Below are 12,330 nucleotides of genomic sequence, written 5' to 3' on the forward strand. Positions count from 1 at the left end.
TCTTCAGAATGAAAAACTGAGCTGAAGGAATCAGGCTCAGACTGTACTACAAAGCTACAGTAATCAAGACAGTATGGTTACTGGCACAAAAACAGAAAGATAGATCAGTGGAACAAGATAGAAAGCCCAGAGATAAACCCACGCACACATGGTCACCTTATCTTTGATAAAGGAGGCAGGAATGTACAGTGGAGAAAGGACAGCCTCTTCAATAAGTGGTGCTGGGAAAACTGGACTGGGACATGTAGAAGTATGAGATTAGATCACTCCCTAACACCATACAGAAAAATAAGCTCAAAATGGATTAAAACCTAAATGTAAGGCCATAAACTATCAAACTCAGAGGAAAACATAGGCAGAACACTCTATGACATAAATCACAGCAAGACCCTTTTTGACCCACCTGCTAGAGAAATGGAAATTAAAAAAAATAAACAAATGGGAACTAATGAAACTGCAAAGCTTTTGCACAGCAAAGAAACCATAAACAAGATGAAAAGACAACCCTCAGAATGGGAGAAAATATTTGCAAATGAAACAACTTACAAAGGATTAATCTCAAAATTTTACAAGCAACTCATGCAGCTCAATAACAAAAAAGAAACAACCCAATCCAAAAATGGGCAGAAGACCTAAATAGACATTTCTCCAAAGAAGATATACAGACTGCCAACAAACACATGAAAGAATGCTCAACATCATTAATCATTAGAGAAATGCAAATCAAAACTACAATGAGATATCATCTCACACCAGTCAGAGTGGCCATCATCAAAAAATCTAGAAACAATAAATGCTGGAAAGGGTGTGGAGAAAAGAGAACACTCTTGCACTGCTGGTGGAAATGTGAATTGGTACAGCCACTATGGAGAACAGTATGGAGGTTCCTTAAAAAACTAAAAATAGAACTACCATATGACCCAGCAATCCCACTATGAGGCATATACCCTGAGAAAACCATAATTCAAAAAGAGTCATGTACCAAAATGTTCATTGTGGCTCTATTTACAATAGCAAGGAGATGGAAACAACCTAAGTATCCATCACTTGATGAATGGATAAAGAAGATGTGGCATACATATACAATGGAATATTACTCAGCCATAAAAAGAAACAAAATTGAGCTATTTGTAATGAGGTGGATGGACCTTGAGTCTGTCATACCGAGTGAAGTAAGTCAGAAAGAGAAAGACAAATACTGTATGCTAACACATATATATGGAATTTAAGAAAATAAAAAAAGTCATGAAGAACCTAGGAGTAACACAGGAATAAAGACATAGACCCACTAGAGAATGGACTTGAGGATATGGGGAGGGGGAAGGCTAAGTTGTGACAAAGTGAGAGAGTGGCATTGACATATATACGCTACCAAATGTAAAATAGATAGCTAGTGGGAAGCAGCCACAAAGCACAGGGAGATCAGCTCGGTGCTTTGTGACCACCTAGAGGGGTGGGATAGGGAGGGTGGGAGGGAGGGAGACGCAAGAGGGAAGAGATATGGGAACATATGTATATGTATAACTGATTCACTTTGTTATAAAGCAGAAACTAACACACCATTGTAAAGCAATTATACTCCAATAAAGATGTAAAAATAAAACAAAGAAAAGAAAAGAAATAGAAACAGGTTCATGTTTCCCTCTGATCACATTTTGCATTGTGTCAACGGTGGCCCCTGTTCACTTTTTTATTGTAGCAAATCTGAACATGGTGTTTATATTGTATTTTTTGGAATGATTGATGATCAATTCTTATATTGTATAGTAAAAGAGAGAAAAATACACAAGTGTACTGTTAAAAATTCTCTTTCTGCTAAAACCATTGTGAATCACTGTGCATATAAATGCTAGAGTTCAAAAGCTGAATAAATCAGTCGACCTCAAAGTCCATTTGTCTGATTCTCAAAACATATATTTTATTATTCTGAATCTCAAATCTCACAGGTTTGTGTGTATACGTAACACTGTCTTGGAGGTTGTCAATAAATACAGAGAATCTAAATTTGCTTTTTCTCTAACAGAATACATTCTTGACTCAGTTCAGAAGTTGTAAGAGTGACTTGAGGGCCAGGAAAGTGGAGGAAGAAATCATTAAAAACTGTTTTTTTACAAGAATTTACAATTTAAGTTACCTCAGATGATGTATATTAATTAACACTATGTTCTGGGAAAGAAAGTTCTTACAACTCTCCTTCTAGGGAACCGAGGCTTAGTGGTCGAGAAATTTCCCCTGGTTATTCTAAGAGGAAGTGGCAACACAAAAACTATCATGGAAGCCTTCTGACTTTTACCTAGTTTCTCCTTCTTTTTCATATTAAATTTGCTTATGTGTAATTTCCACTATAAATTACATCTACCTTTAGTGCACAGTTTGATATATTTTGACAAGTGGATACAGTGGTTTCACCACCACAGCCATCAAGATAATAGAATATTTATCACCCAAGATGTTTTCTTTTGTTCATTTCTAGACTACACACTCCACTCCAGACTCCAGGCAACCACTGAATTGTTTTTCAGTATAAAAGACTGATCTTAATTCTAGAGCTTTCTGTAAATGGAATCACATTTTGTGACTGGCTTCTTTCACTCAGTCTAATGCTTTCATTACATGTGTTGACTCTTTGCTCCATTTTATTGCTGAGTTGTATTTCACAAGATATGCCGTGGCTTGTCTATCCATCATTCAGCTGCCAATGGACATTTGGTTGTGTGCAAGACATTGTGTGGTGTATTTTTTCATTTATCTTGAGAAAATGACTAAGAGTAGAATGTTTCCCAAAATGGTTGTACAATTTTCCATTCTCACCAGCAAGGTCTGACAGCTCCAGGGGAGTGAGGACATAGTTGGTGACCTGCTTCTTGGTCCCAAGTCTGCACCAGTTACCCATCACTGTGTAATAATATGACTACAAAGTTAGCATCCTGAAGCAGCATACATTTATTTTCTTGTAGTTTCTGTAAGTCAGAAGTCCAGACGCGTCTTTGACTGGTTTGGGGGCACTACAAGCTTCTATAATATAACTCTGTAATCGTGTATAGGTAAGCCCATATATTCCAGCATGTTTGATGTATTTTCATATCACTGTTTTAGAATGTTGCCATTCCCATCAGTGTGAAATAGTATGACAATGTGGTTTAACTTGCATTTTATATTATTTTAATTATAAATTTAACTTTTATCTATGTTTTAACCTCGAAATGCATGGCTACTATTTTTGCTTTTGAAGATCAATGATCTTCATGAGTATATAAAGATAATAAAAAACACCCTTTATATTCATCTTTATTTTAACTATTTTTGGACCTCTACATTTATTCTTGTAGATCTAAATGTCTATCTGGCACCATAGTCTTTGTCACTGAAGAATTTGCTTTCACATTCCTTGTAGTGAAGATATGCTAATAATAAATTCTCTTAGCTTTTATATTTCTGAAAATTTTCTCTGAAATAGTCTTTATTTCTCCTTAATTTTTGGAAAGATATTTTCACTGCATATATCTAAATTGACAGGTTTTTGAGGGTTTTCTTTTTCAGTGCTTTAAAAATCCATCTCCATGTTTTCTGGGTTGCATAGCTCCTGCTGGGAAATCTGTTATGATTATGTGTATCCCTCTATAGCAATATATAATTTTTCTCTGGCTGACTTTAAGATTTCTCTATACCATTTGTACTCGGCAAGCTGATTTTAATATGCCTTGGTATTGTTCGATTTGTATTTATACTGCTTGTAATTCCTTACACATTTACCTTAGTAGGTTTATAGTTTTCATCAAATTTGGAAATCATTTATTTATTATTTCTTCAACTAATTTTTCCCATAACTTTCCCTCCTGGTGCTCAAATTACATTTTTATTAGATAGTTTTATATTTCCCAGAAGGTGCTGAGGCTCTGTTAATCTACTTTCAGTCTTTATTTTTCCCTAGCCTCTTCATTTTGGATGGTTTTTAAGGCTGTCTTCAAGTTTAAGAATATTTTCTCCTGCAGTATTCAATTAGCTGTTAATTTCATCCAGTCAGATTTTTATTTCAGATGATAACTTTCAATTCAATAATTCTATTTGTTTCTTTTTTTATATATTTATCCCTTTTCTTCTCACTGCTTGTTTTTTCCTATAAGTCTTTGAGCATATTGAGTACATTTACAACAACAGGTTTAATGTTCTTCATCACAAATTACATCATCTCTGCCATCTCTACATCTCTACTTCTGTTGCTATAAATTGAATATTTTCTCATAATTATGGGTCACATTTTCCTCCAGTCTAGGAATTTTTGGATTGCCTGTTTGACCCTGTAAATGTTATGTTACTGAGTGCTAGATTTTTTTTTGTTCTTTTAAAGAGTTTTGGACTTTGCTCTCACAGGTGATAAAGTGTCTTACAGATCTATTGTCTCTTAGAAGTTTATTTTTTGTTGTTGTTTGTTTTTCTTTTAATTGGAGTATTTATTCTACTCAGATTTAATGTAAGACCTGATATTGTCAAGCTTATATTCCACATGTTAGTATTTGTTTTCTCTTTGAATCACTTTTTTAAAGTGTTTTTAAAAGATAGACCTCCAGTATTCTTTTTGGCTTCTTTAGCCTCAGTAAGGCAGGTCTTTGGGGGAGTCTGTGCTAAAGCCTCCATATATCCAAAATGCCTTTCCACTCTGGCTGGTGGAAACAGGAATGATTCTTGCTCCTGTGAGAGTTGGGACAATTTTCTCTTTAATGGTCTCTGGTAACTGTTCTCTCTCTGGAACTATTTTTTGAGGTCGTACTATACACATGTGTAGACTCAAAGACTCAACAGAACTTTCTATGTAGATTTCTGGAAATCTTCCTGTTAGTAGCTTTCCTCTTCCTGATAATCTGCCCCACAGATTCTAACTATTTCAGCCTCCCTGAACTCTGATCTACGTTTCATAGAGGTCCTGAGAAGAGTGTGCTCTGTTTGGACCCCCTTGTCTGTGTCAGTACAAAAATGTCTCCAGCCAGTAACCTAAGGCAGTTTTAAGACTTACTTTTTTGTTTCTCTTCTTGGAAGGATCACAGGCCTGCACTGCCTACTGTCCCATGTCTGCAAACAATTATTCCACATTTTGTCCAATTTTTTATTTGTTGACAATGGTAGGGTAATTCCAGCCTTTATTACCCCCTCATGACTGGAGTTCATCCTGCATCATTTCGGGCAGAGGCAGTGAGGTGTATGGTAAAGCACACAGACTCTGAAGGAAAATGGCACACAGTTCAATGTCAATCTACAGGGCACTAATCCCTGAGCCAGAATAGTGGGTTAAGCTTCCTGTGTCTCCCTTTGTTCATTTGTAAAACAAGGATGATAACAATGGTACTTACTAATAGATGGTCTGTTATGATTTAATGAGTTAATAGGTACCGAGCTCTTGGAAGAGGGGATGCAGGTAGTGAGCATTGTGTGATTGCTGTTTTTACACCAGCTTCTCCATACATAATTTGACCTAGATTCCCTTTCTGTCTGTTATAATAAAGAGAATTGAATCTGCAAGAATTGGCAATTAAACTTTTTACTGCAGTTGTGCCTGGAAGAGAACTAGAAGAAAGTTTAGGAGTGATCAAAGAGAGCTTTAACATTTATCTGTACTATTTGGATTATTCATGAAACTATATTTTTGTGTTAATTATTATAACTAGACATGTTTTAAAAAAAGAAAAAGCAAACATTTCTTTATGGTAGATATTGCTAGCTGACTACCAAATTCTGGGTTTTTATTTTCCTTTTTGTTCACACATCTAGATTTTATTTCCCATCCTCTTCTGTCATTCGATGTGGCCATATGACTAACTTCCAGCCAATAAACTTTTACTGAAAGTGTCACACTTCACTTTCGGGCACGGTCAATATAAATGACTCACATGTGCCCTTTTATGACCATTATCTTCTAAACGTCTGATGGCTGGTAAAATGATGACCCTCAGAGTGACCATGGATGAGGTGTGGAAAAGATGATTGATCATCCTCAGTCCAAATTCCTTGAAGGAAGGCCATTTGGACAACTTGTTCTTACAAATATTAATTGAAATTTTATGCAAGTAGTTTGAAAGCTAGGAAGAGGGTCAAAGACCATCTGACTGAAAAACTTTGTTCTTTAAATAACACAATTCATTGATTTACCTAAAAATAAAGACTCAGAAAGTTTATAAGAAAACAAAATTAGCTCAAGGAACGGGATTATTATCTAAAATGAGACCAGAAAGGGCTACTTGGTATGGTCAAAATTTCTGGAAGATTCCACATATAAGCAAATCATATGATATTTGTCTTTCTCTGTCTGACTTACTTCACTCAGTATGACAATAGAAAACTAATAAGGACCCACTATAAAGCACAGGGAACTCTACTCAATACTCTGTAATGACCTATATGGGAAAGAATCTTAAAAAGAATGGATATATATTTGTATAACTGATTCACTTTGCTGTACACCTGAAACTAACACAACAATTGTAAATCAGCTCTACTCCAATAAAAACTAATTAAAAAAATTCTGGATAGAAGATATTCATCTCTAAGACTCTATGACCAAAAATTCAAGTCATTCACACTTGAAGCACCAATTTCCAAAATATAAGTTGAGAAGGTGGTCTGCATCTTTATATGGAGTCTGTTAAAAGAAATTAACTTTTAATTGGCACCATGGGTAGAAAAGAGAGTTCCTGTGCTCCCAGAACTAACCTTTCAAGTACTAAAACACAGAGCTTCACCTCAAAGAGGCAAATAGGACCCGGGCTTTGGATAGAGTCATACCCGAGGATCTATCACCTTTCACAACTGACCAAGACCTCCCATGCCTACATTCTCTCATTTGAAAAAAAGAGGCTAATAAAAGATCCTTCACTTAGAGGATAAACAAAAAAGGATCCCCGTACTTTAAATACCCTTTTAAGCTTGTACCACACAAGATGCTAGAAGGTCAAGGATTCTCCCGTGGAGAGGAAACCTGGGTTGATATTCTATGCATATTTCGAATGGTCTGTAATTTTGGAAAAGCCTTCTGTCCTCTCACAGAGCACACTGTGACGCCGATGTTTCATATACCTTGCCAATATATTGCCTTTACTGTATTTGACCAAAACTAGTGCTTCAACTCAAGGCTGTATATTTTCCTTAGGGTTAAAGAGGCCTAAGGCAATGTTTGGTGACTCATGGTGGGAGGGAATCCCACAAAAGTTATGGCCCTATCTGGTAAAACCTGCTAATGAAGAGTTCATTTGGAAAAAAAAAATGTTTTTTTTTTCCAGACTTCAGAGTTACACTACTGCTTCGATCATATTGTTCAAACTCTGAAAACAAGAACAGCCTTTGTTCTAATGTTCTTGAGCCTCTTGACATTTGGAAAAATGTCAGGGGCATCAAAAGCATTCATACAACCTTTCTGTTGTTGCTTTTTATTTCCCCACATACAGATTTCATGGAGAATGAAATATTTTGAGGATTACTCTATTTTCATCCCTCTTTATGTATAAACCTTTGGTCCTTAAATTCAGCAATGCTCAAAGGATAGCATGCTGTAAATCCCTCACTGCTTCAAAATCTCAGTTGTATGTATTTTCATTTTATTGTTTGACACAAGTTCAATAATCATAACATAAGCATGTCCTTTACTAGAACAACAAAACATCTCTGTTAGCTGAAAAGGATTTGTCTATCATTAGAGATGAATAGGAAGATGATCCCATAAATAAGAGAAATTTAAAACTGCATTAAAAAATCAAGATTGCTTTTGATTTCTTATATGTAAATAATGCATTTCCCTATTGGATTCTTGTGATCAATTCATTGACACCACAGTAACATAAGTAGATGAACACCTAAATACAGAATATTACCAAAACCTTTTATGAGAATGCAAAGTAGAAATAAATAATGGATTTAAAATATTCAAAGGTGAAAGATCACAGGGGAAATTAAGGGAGAAAAAAGAGGAAGTATGTTCTCCTTATTTGGTTTTAGAGCTTTATAATAAATATCTTTGTTCCAAATACAATTTTTAATTTCCCAAGCATTTTAAAATCCCATCAAGGTTGGAAGAATTGACATGTAAGAAGATATATCCTCTGTGGGACTGGGAAGGGTTATTCCATAAAGAAGAAATATGTGAACTAACAAAACCAAAACTTCATTCATGCAAAAGTTGCCAAATATTAACCCATGATATTCTTCATGTGACATTGTAATATATGCTCACATCATGATATTTGCAGGGCATTTATTTGACCATGAAAACCAACATAAATAGAAATTGACAAACATTGAGTATTTCCACCTTTAGGGTCTCCTTAACATCTACTTAAAAAGCTTAATTTTATAAAATGAATCTGGGGTTTGATTCTGCCTTTAGATCTATATACCCAGCCACCACCAGAATAAAATAATAAAATAAAATGGAAATAAAAACAAAAATAAACAAATCGGACCTAATGAAACTTCAAAGCTTTTACACAGCAAAGCAAACCATAAACAAGATGAAAAGACAACCCTCAGAATGGGAGAAAATATTTGCAAACGAATCAATGGATAAAGGATTAATCTCCAAAATATATAAACAGCTCATGCAGCTCAATATTAAAAAAACAAACAACCCAATCCAAAAACGGGCAGAAGACCTAAATAGACATTTCTCCAAAGAAGACATACAGATGGCCAAGAGGCACATGAAAAGCTGCTCAACATCACGAATCATTAGAGAAATGCAAATCAAAACTACAATGAGATATCACTTTACGCCAGTTAGAATGGGCATCATCAGAAAATCTACAAAAAACAAATGCTGGAGAGGCTGTGGAGAAAAGGGAACCCTCTTGCACTGTTGGTGGGAATGTAAATTGATACAGCCACTATGGAGAACAGTATGGAGGTTATTTAAAAAACTAAAAATAGAATTACCGTATGACCCAGTAATCCCACTACTGGACATATACCCAGAGAAAACCATAATTCAAAAAGACACGCACCCCAATGTTCATTGCAGCACTATTTACAATAGCCAGGTGATGGAAGCAACCTAAATGCCCAACAACAGAAGAATGGATAAAGAAGGTGTGGTACATATATACAATGGAATGTTACTCAGCCATAAAAAGGAACAAAATTGGGTCATTTGTTGAGACGTGGATGGCTCTAGAGACTGTATACAGAGTGAAGTAAGTCAGAAAGAGAAAAACAAATATCATATATTAATGCATATATGAGGAACCTAGAAAAATGGCACAGAGGAACCGGTATGCAGGGCAGAAATTGAGACACAGATGTAGAGAACGAACGTATGGTCACCAAGGGGGGAAAGCAGCAGGGGTGTGGTGGGATGAATTGGGAGATTGGGATTGACATGTATACACTGATGTCTATAAAATTGATGACTAATAAGAACCTGCTATATAAAGAAAAGAAAAAAGAAACTGACATCTATGTTGATAAAAGAAAACAAATGTCCAAAAAAAAAAAAAAAGGACAACCTGACTTTTCCATAAAACTATTACAAACTGTACAATGTGAGATGTACAAAACAAATTGCTCCTGATACCATGTTTCTTCTCCTTTTGGCTTCTTAGTGTTGTGACAATACCAGGGAGATAGAGATTAGTTTGACTTTCAGAATCCTATTCAATTTTATTGGCCTCATGTTATTTATATAGATGTTGCTATCAGAAAAATAGGTGATATTTAAATTAAACCTTAAAGCAAAAAAAAAAAAAAAAGACTGAACAAGACATGTTTAAATGATGACTTAATCATTCCACTCTAGACATGGAAATATATCCAGACATGGAATCTGACCCTATAATCTCTTAAGAGTCTTTTCAGCTTTGTGTTCTATGCACAACTACCCCAGCCTCACAAGTGATGCAACTTTCTTTTAAAATTAAGGATTGGGCAATAGTTTTTATTGTTATAAAACTATTAGACATTATAACATTATACATTATTCAGATACTGTACACTTTTCTTGTGGGGTTATTAGTCATCTGCCTTTGAAATATAGTCTAGCACCAGGAGAGCCTGTTAAACCCAGTAAAGGAGGAAAGGGTTCTGAGACACAGGCAACCTGAAGACAGCTCACCTCTCATCACTCCTGGCTCCAAGCCGTCTGCCACCTCTGGTTAAAGCTGCTCCTGGGACCTGTGAGCAGCTGAGCACAGGGGGAGGTGTGGCCTCTGGTGGACTCCAGCAGAGAGGACAGGAATAGAGTTTTGTCCAAATGAGCTTGGTAAGTGTCTAAAGAACCAGCTTGAAGCCTTGGAAAAGGATAGTAAAGAATAATTCTCCAAAAAAGGCAAAATCATGAATCTCATACAAATTTAAAATTAACATGTGTCACATTCCACTTTTTAAAGAAAAAAAATTACCCTGGATTCCAGTTCAGGGTTTAGTCCAGAGTCCTACATCCCAAGGCAATTTTATTAAACTTTCTAAATGCCCCTGTTTCCTCTGTTGTAAAATAAGTACAATATAATTCCTGCCTATTTCTCTATGCCAAGGGTTGCTATGAGACTAAAATGCAAAAATATCTGGGAAAGTGGTTCTAAAACTATAAAGTTTTCTACAGAAATAAAATGTGAGAAACCTTAAAGTGTTGGGAAAATTTTGCTTCATAAATTAGCAAGTATAATTTGTTTGAAATACAAAATAAATTTTTTTTCCTCAAACAAAAAAAAAATTTAACATGTGTCTAAAATTTCATTGAATTAATAATTGTTGCTGTTTAATTAATTAATACAGAAAAGAGAAAACTGCCACGTGGTTAAAAAGAGAACTGATAAAGTTGCCCACATTTATAATCAGATAAGGAATGTGGAAATGAATTTACAAAGGAATGAGCAACTGGCAGAACTAGTCAATATTCTAAGAGCAATAACTAATTGCATTCCATCTGACACCATTTGCATTTCAATGGACAGAGATTATTTGCATTACTCTCGGCTTTCTACAAATTAACATCTCTCTGTAGTGATATAGTAGCCCACTCAGAGATAAAGACAAACACAACGCAAATGGAAGAGCTCATCAGGGTCCCTGCCACCTTTCAAAGTCGTACACAATTCTCACTTACAACGAATAAACACAAATACTTCAATCTTAAAAGGAAAAAAATAGATTATCTTGGAATAGAAAACAGAAAATAGATAAAATCCTAGAAACAGGTGAAATATAGTATAGTAGAAACCCTAATAACGTTATCAAGCTGGAAGTATTGAATCATTTAAGAAAATAAAAGACTGGGGTTGATGGAAGTGGATATATTAATTTTCCAAAGTTCTCCTCAGGAGAAAAAGCAGGGATGGGGAGATATAAGAAGTGAACATTGTCAATGAAAAAATGTTGCTGCCATATATCAGTAAACAAAGGCTGTTGGCAGCCATCAAGCCATCACATTATAGTCACCCCAACGGTGAGCCCTGAAGGAACTCAGGACGGTAACAGGATGCCCACCATCAAGCCATCAGCCACTAAAGTACCCCACCCCACCCCAAACACACACAGGGTGCACCTGAGGAGACTCAGGATGAGAAAGCACAGGACACTGGTCCCAGGTAGCTGAGGTGCACATCAAAGGAATGATTTCAGTGAGCCCAGACACTTGCATCTTTCCATACCTAGAAAAGCACTAAGTTCCTTAACTTGAGATGTCTGGTTTTCCTTAAAGAGTCATCTTTTGATGTTCCGACTACCTGGTCTTTGTTGTAAAAACTGCTATATATCCTGGATCCTCCCTGACCTCTTTGGAGTGGTCCCTCCGAGCTAGTCTGAGAGGATGCATCCTGGGCTTAAGTCCTCAGTTTTGCAGGTCAAATAAAACATGTCTCAACTTTAATGTTGTGCATTTTTTTCCAGTCAACAACGTATTCTAAAAATCTCATTATATAAAGCTGGAAGAGAATAAGGAGGAAATGGGACATTTTGCTTGAGAAATTACAAGCATCTAGGTGAAGTAGTTGCTATCTTCTTTCCAAATAATAATAGAAAAATATATTTTTGCATACCAGGAATAGGGAAAAGGAAGAAAATGAAAAGCAGCATAGGTTGATGATCATTCTTATTTGTCTCCATGACCGCACTTGGGCCACCATATAACCACATATTTGGACCAGTAGCTAAACTCAAACTTACTGACAGACAATCTTCAAGGGACAGACAAGAGAAAGAATTGGGGGTTTGGTTTCCATTAAGAAAATCGTCTGTCCTGAGTTGCCTTAGAGTGAGGGTAGGATTTCTCTGTTTGGAATTTTTTGTTTGGTTTGTTTTGGTTTTGTCCAGATATTAAAAATTGTTCTGACATGAAGAACATGAATAGAGTATGGATGT

The sequence above is a fragment of the Mesoplodon densirostris genome, chromosome 1 (assembly GCF_025265405.1).
Source record: "Mesoplodon densirostris isolate mMesDen1 chromosome 1, mMesDen1 primary haplotype, whole genome shotgun sequence".
Classification (NCBI taxonomy): domain Eukaryota; kingdom Metazoa; phylum Chordata; class Mammalia; order Artiodactyla; family Ziphiidae; genus Mesoplodon; species Mesoplodon densirostris.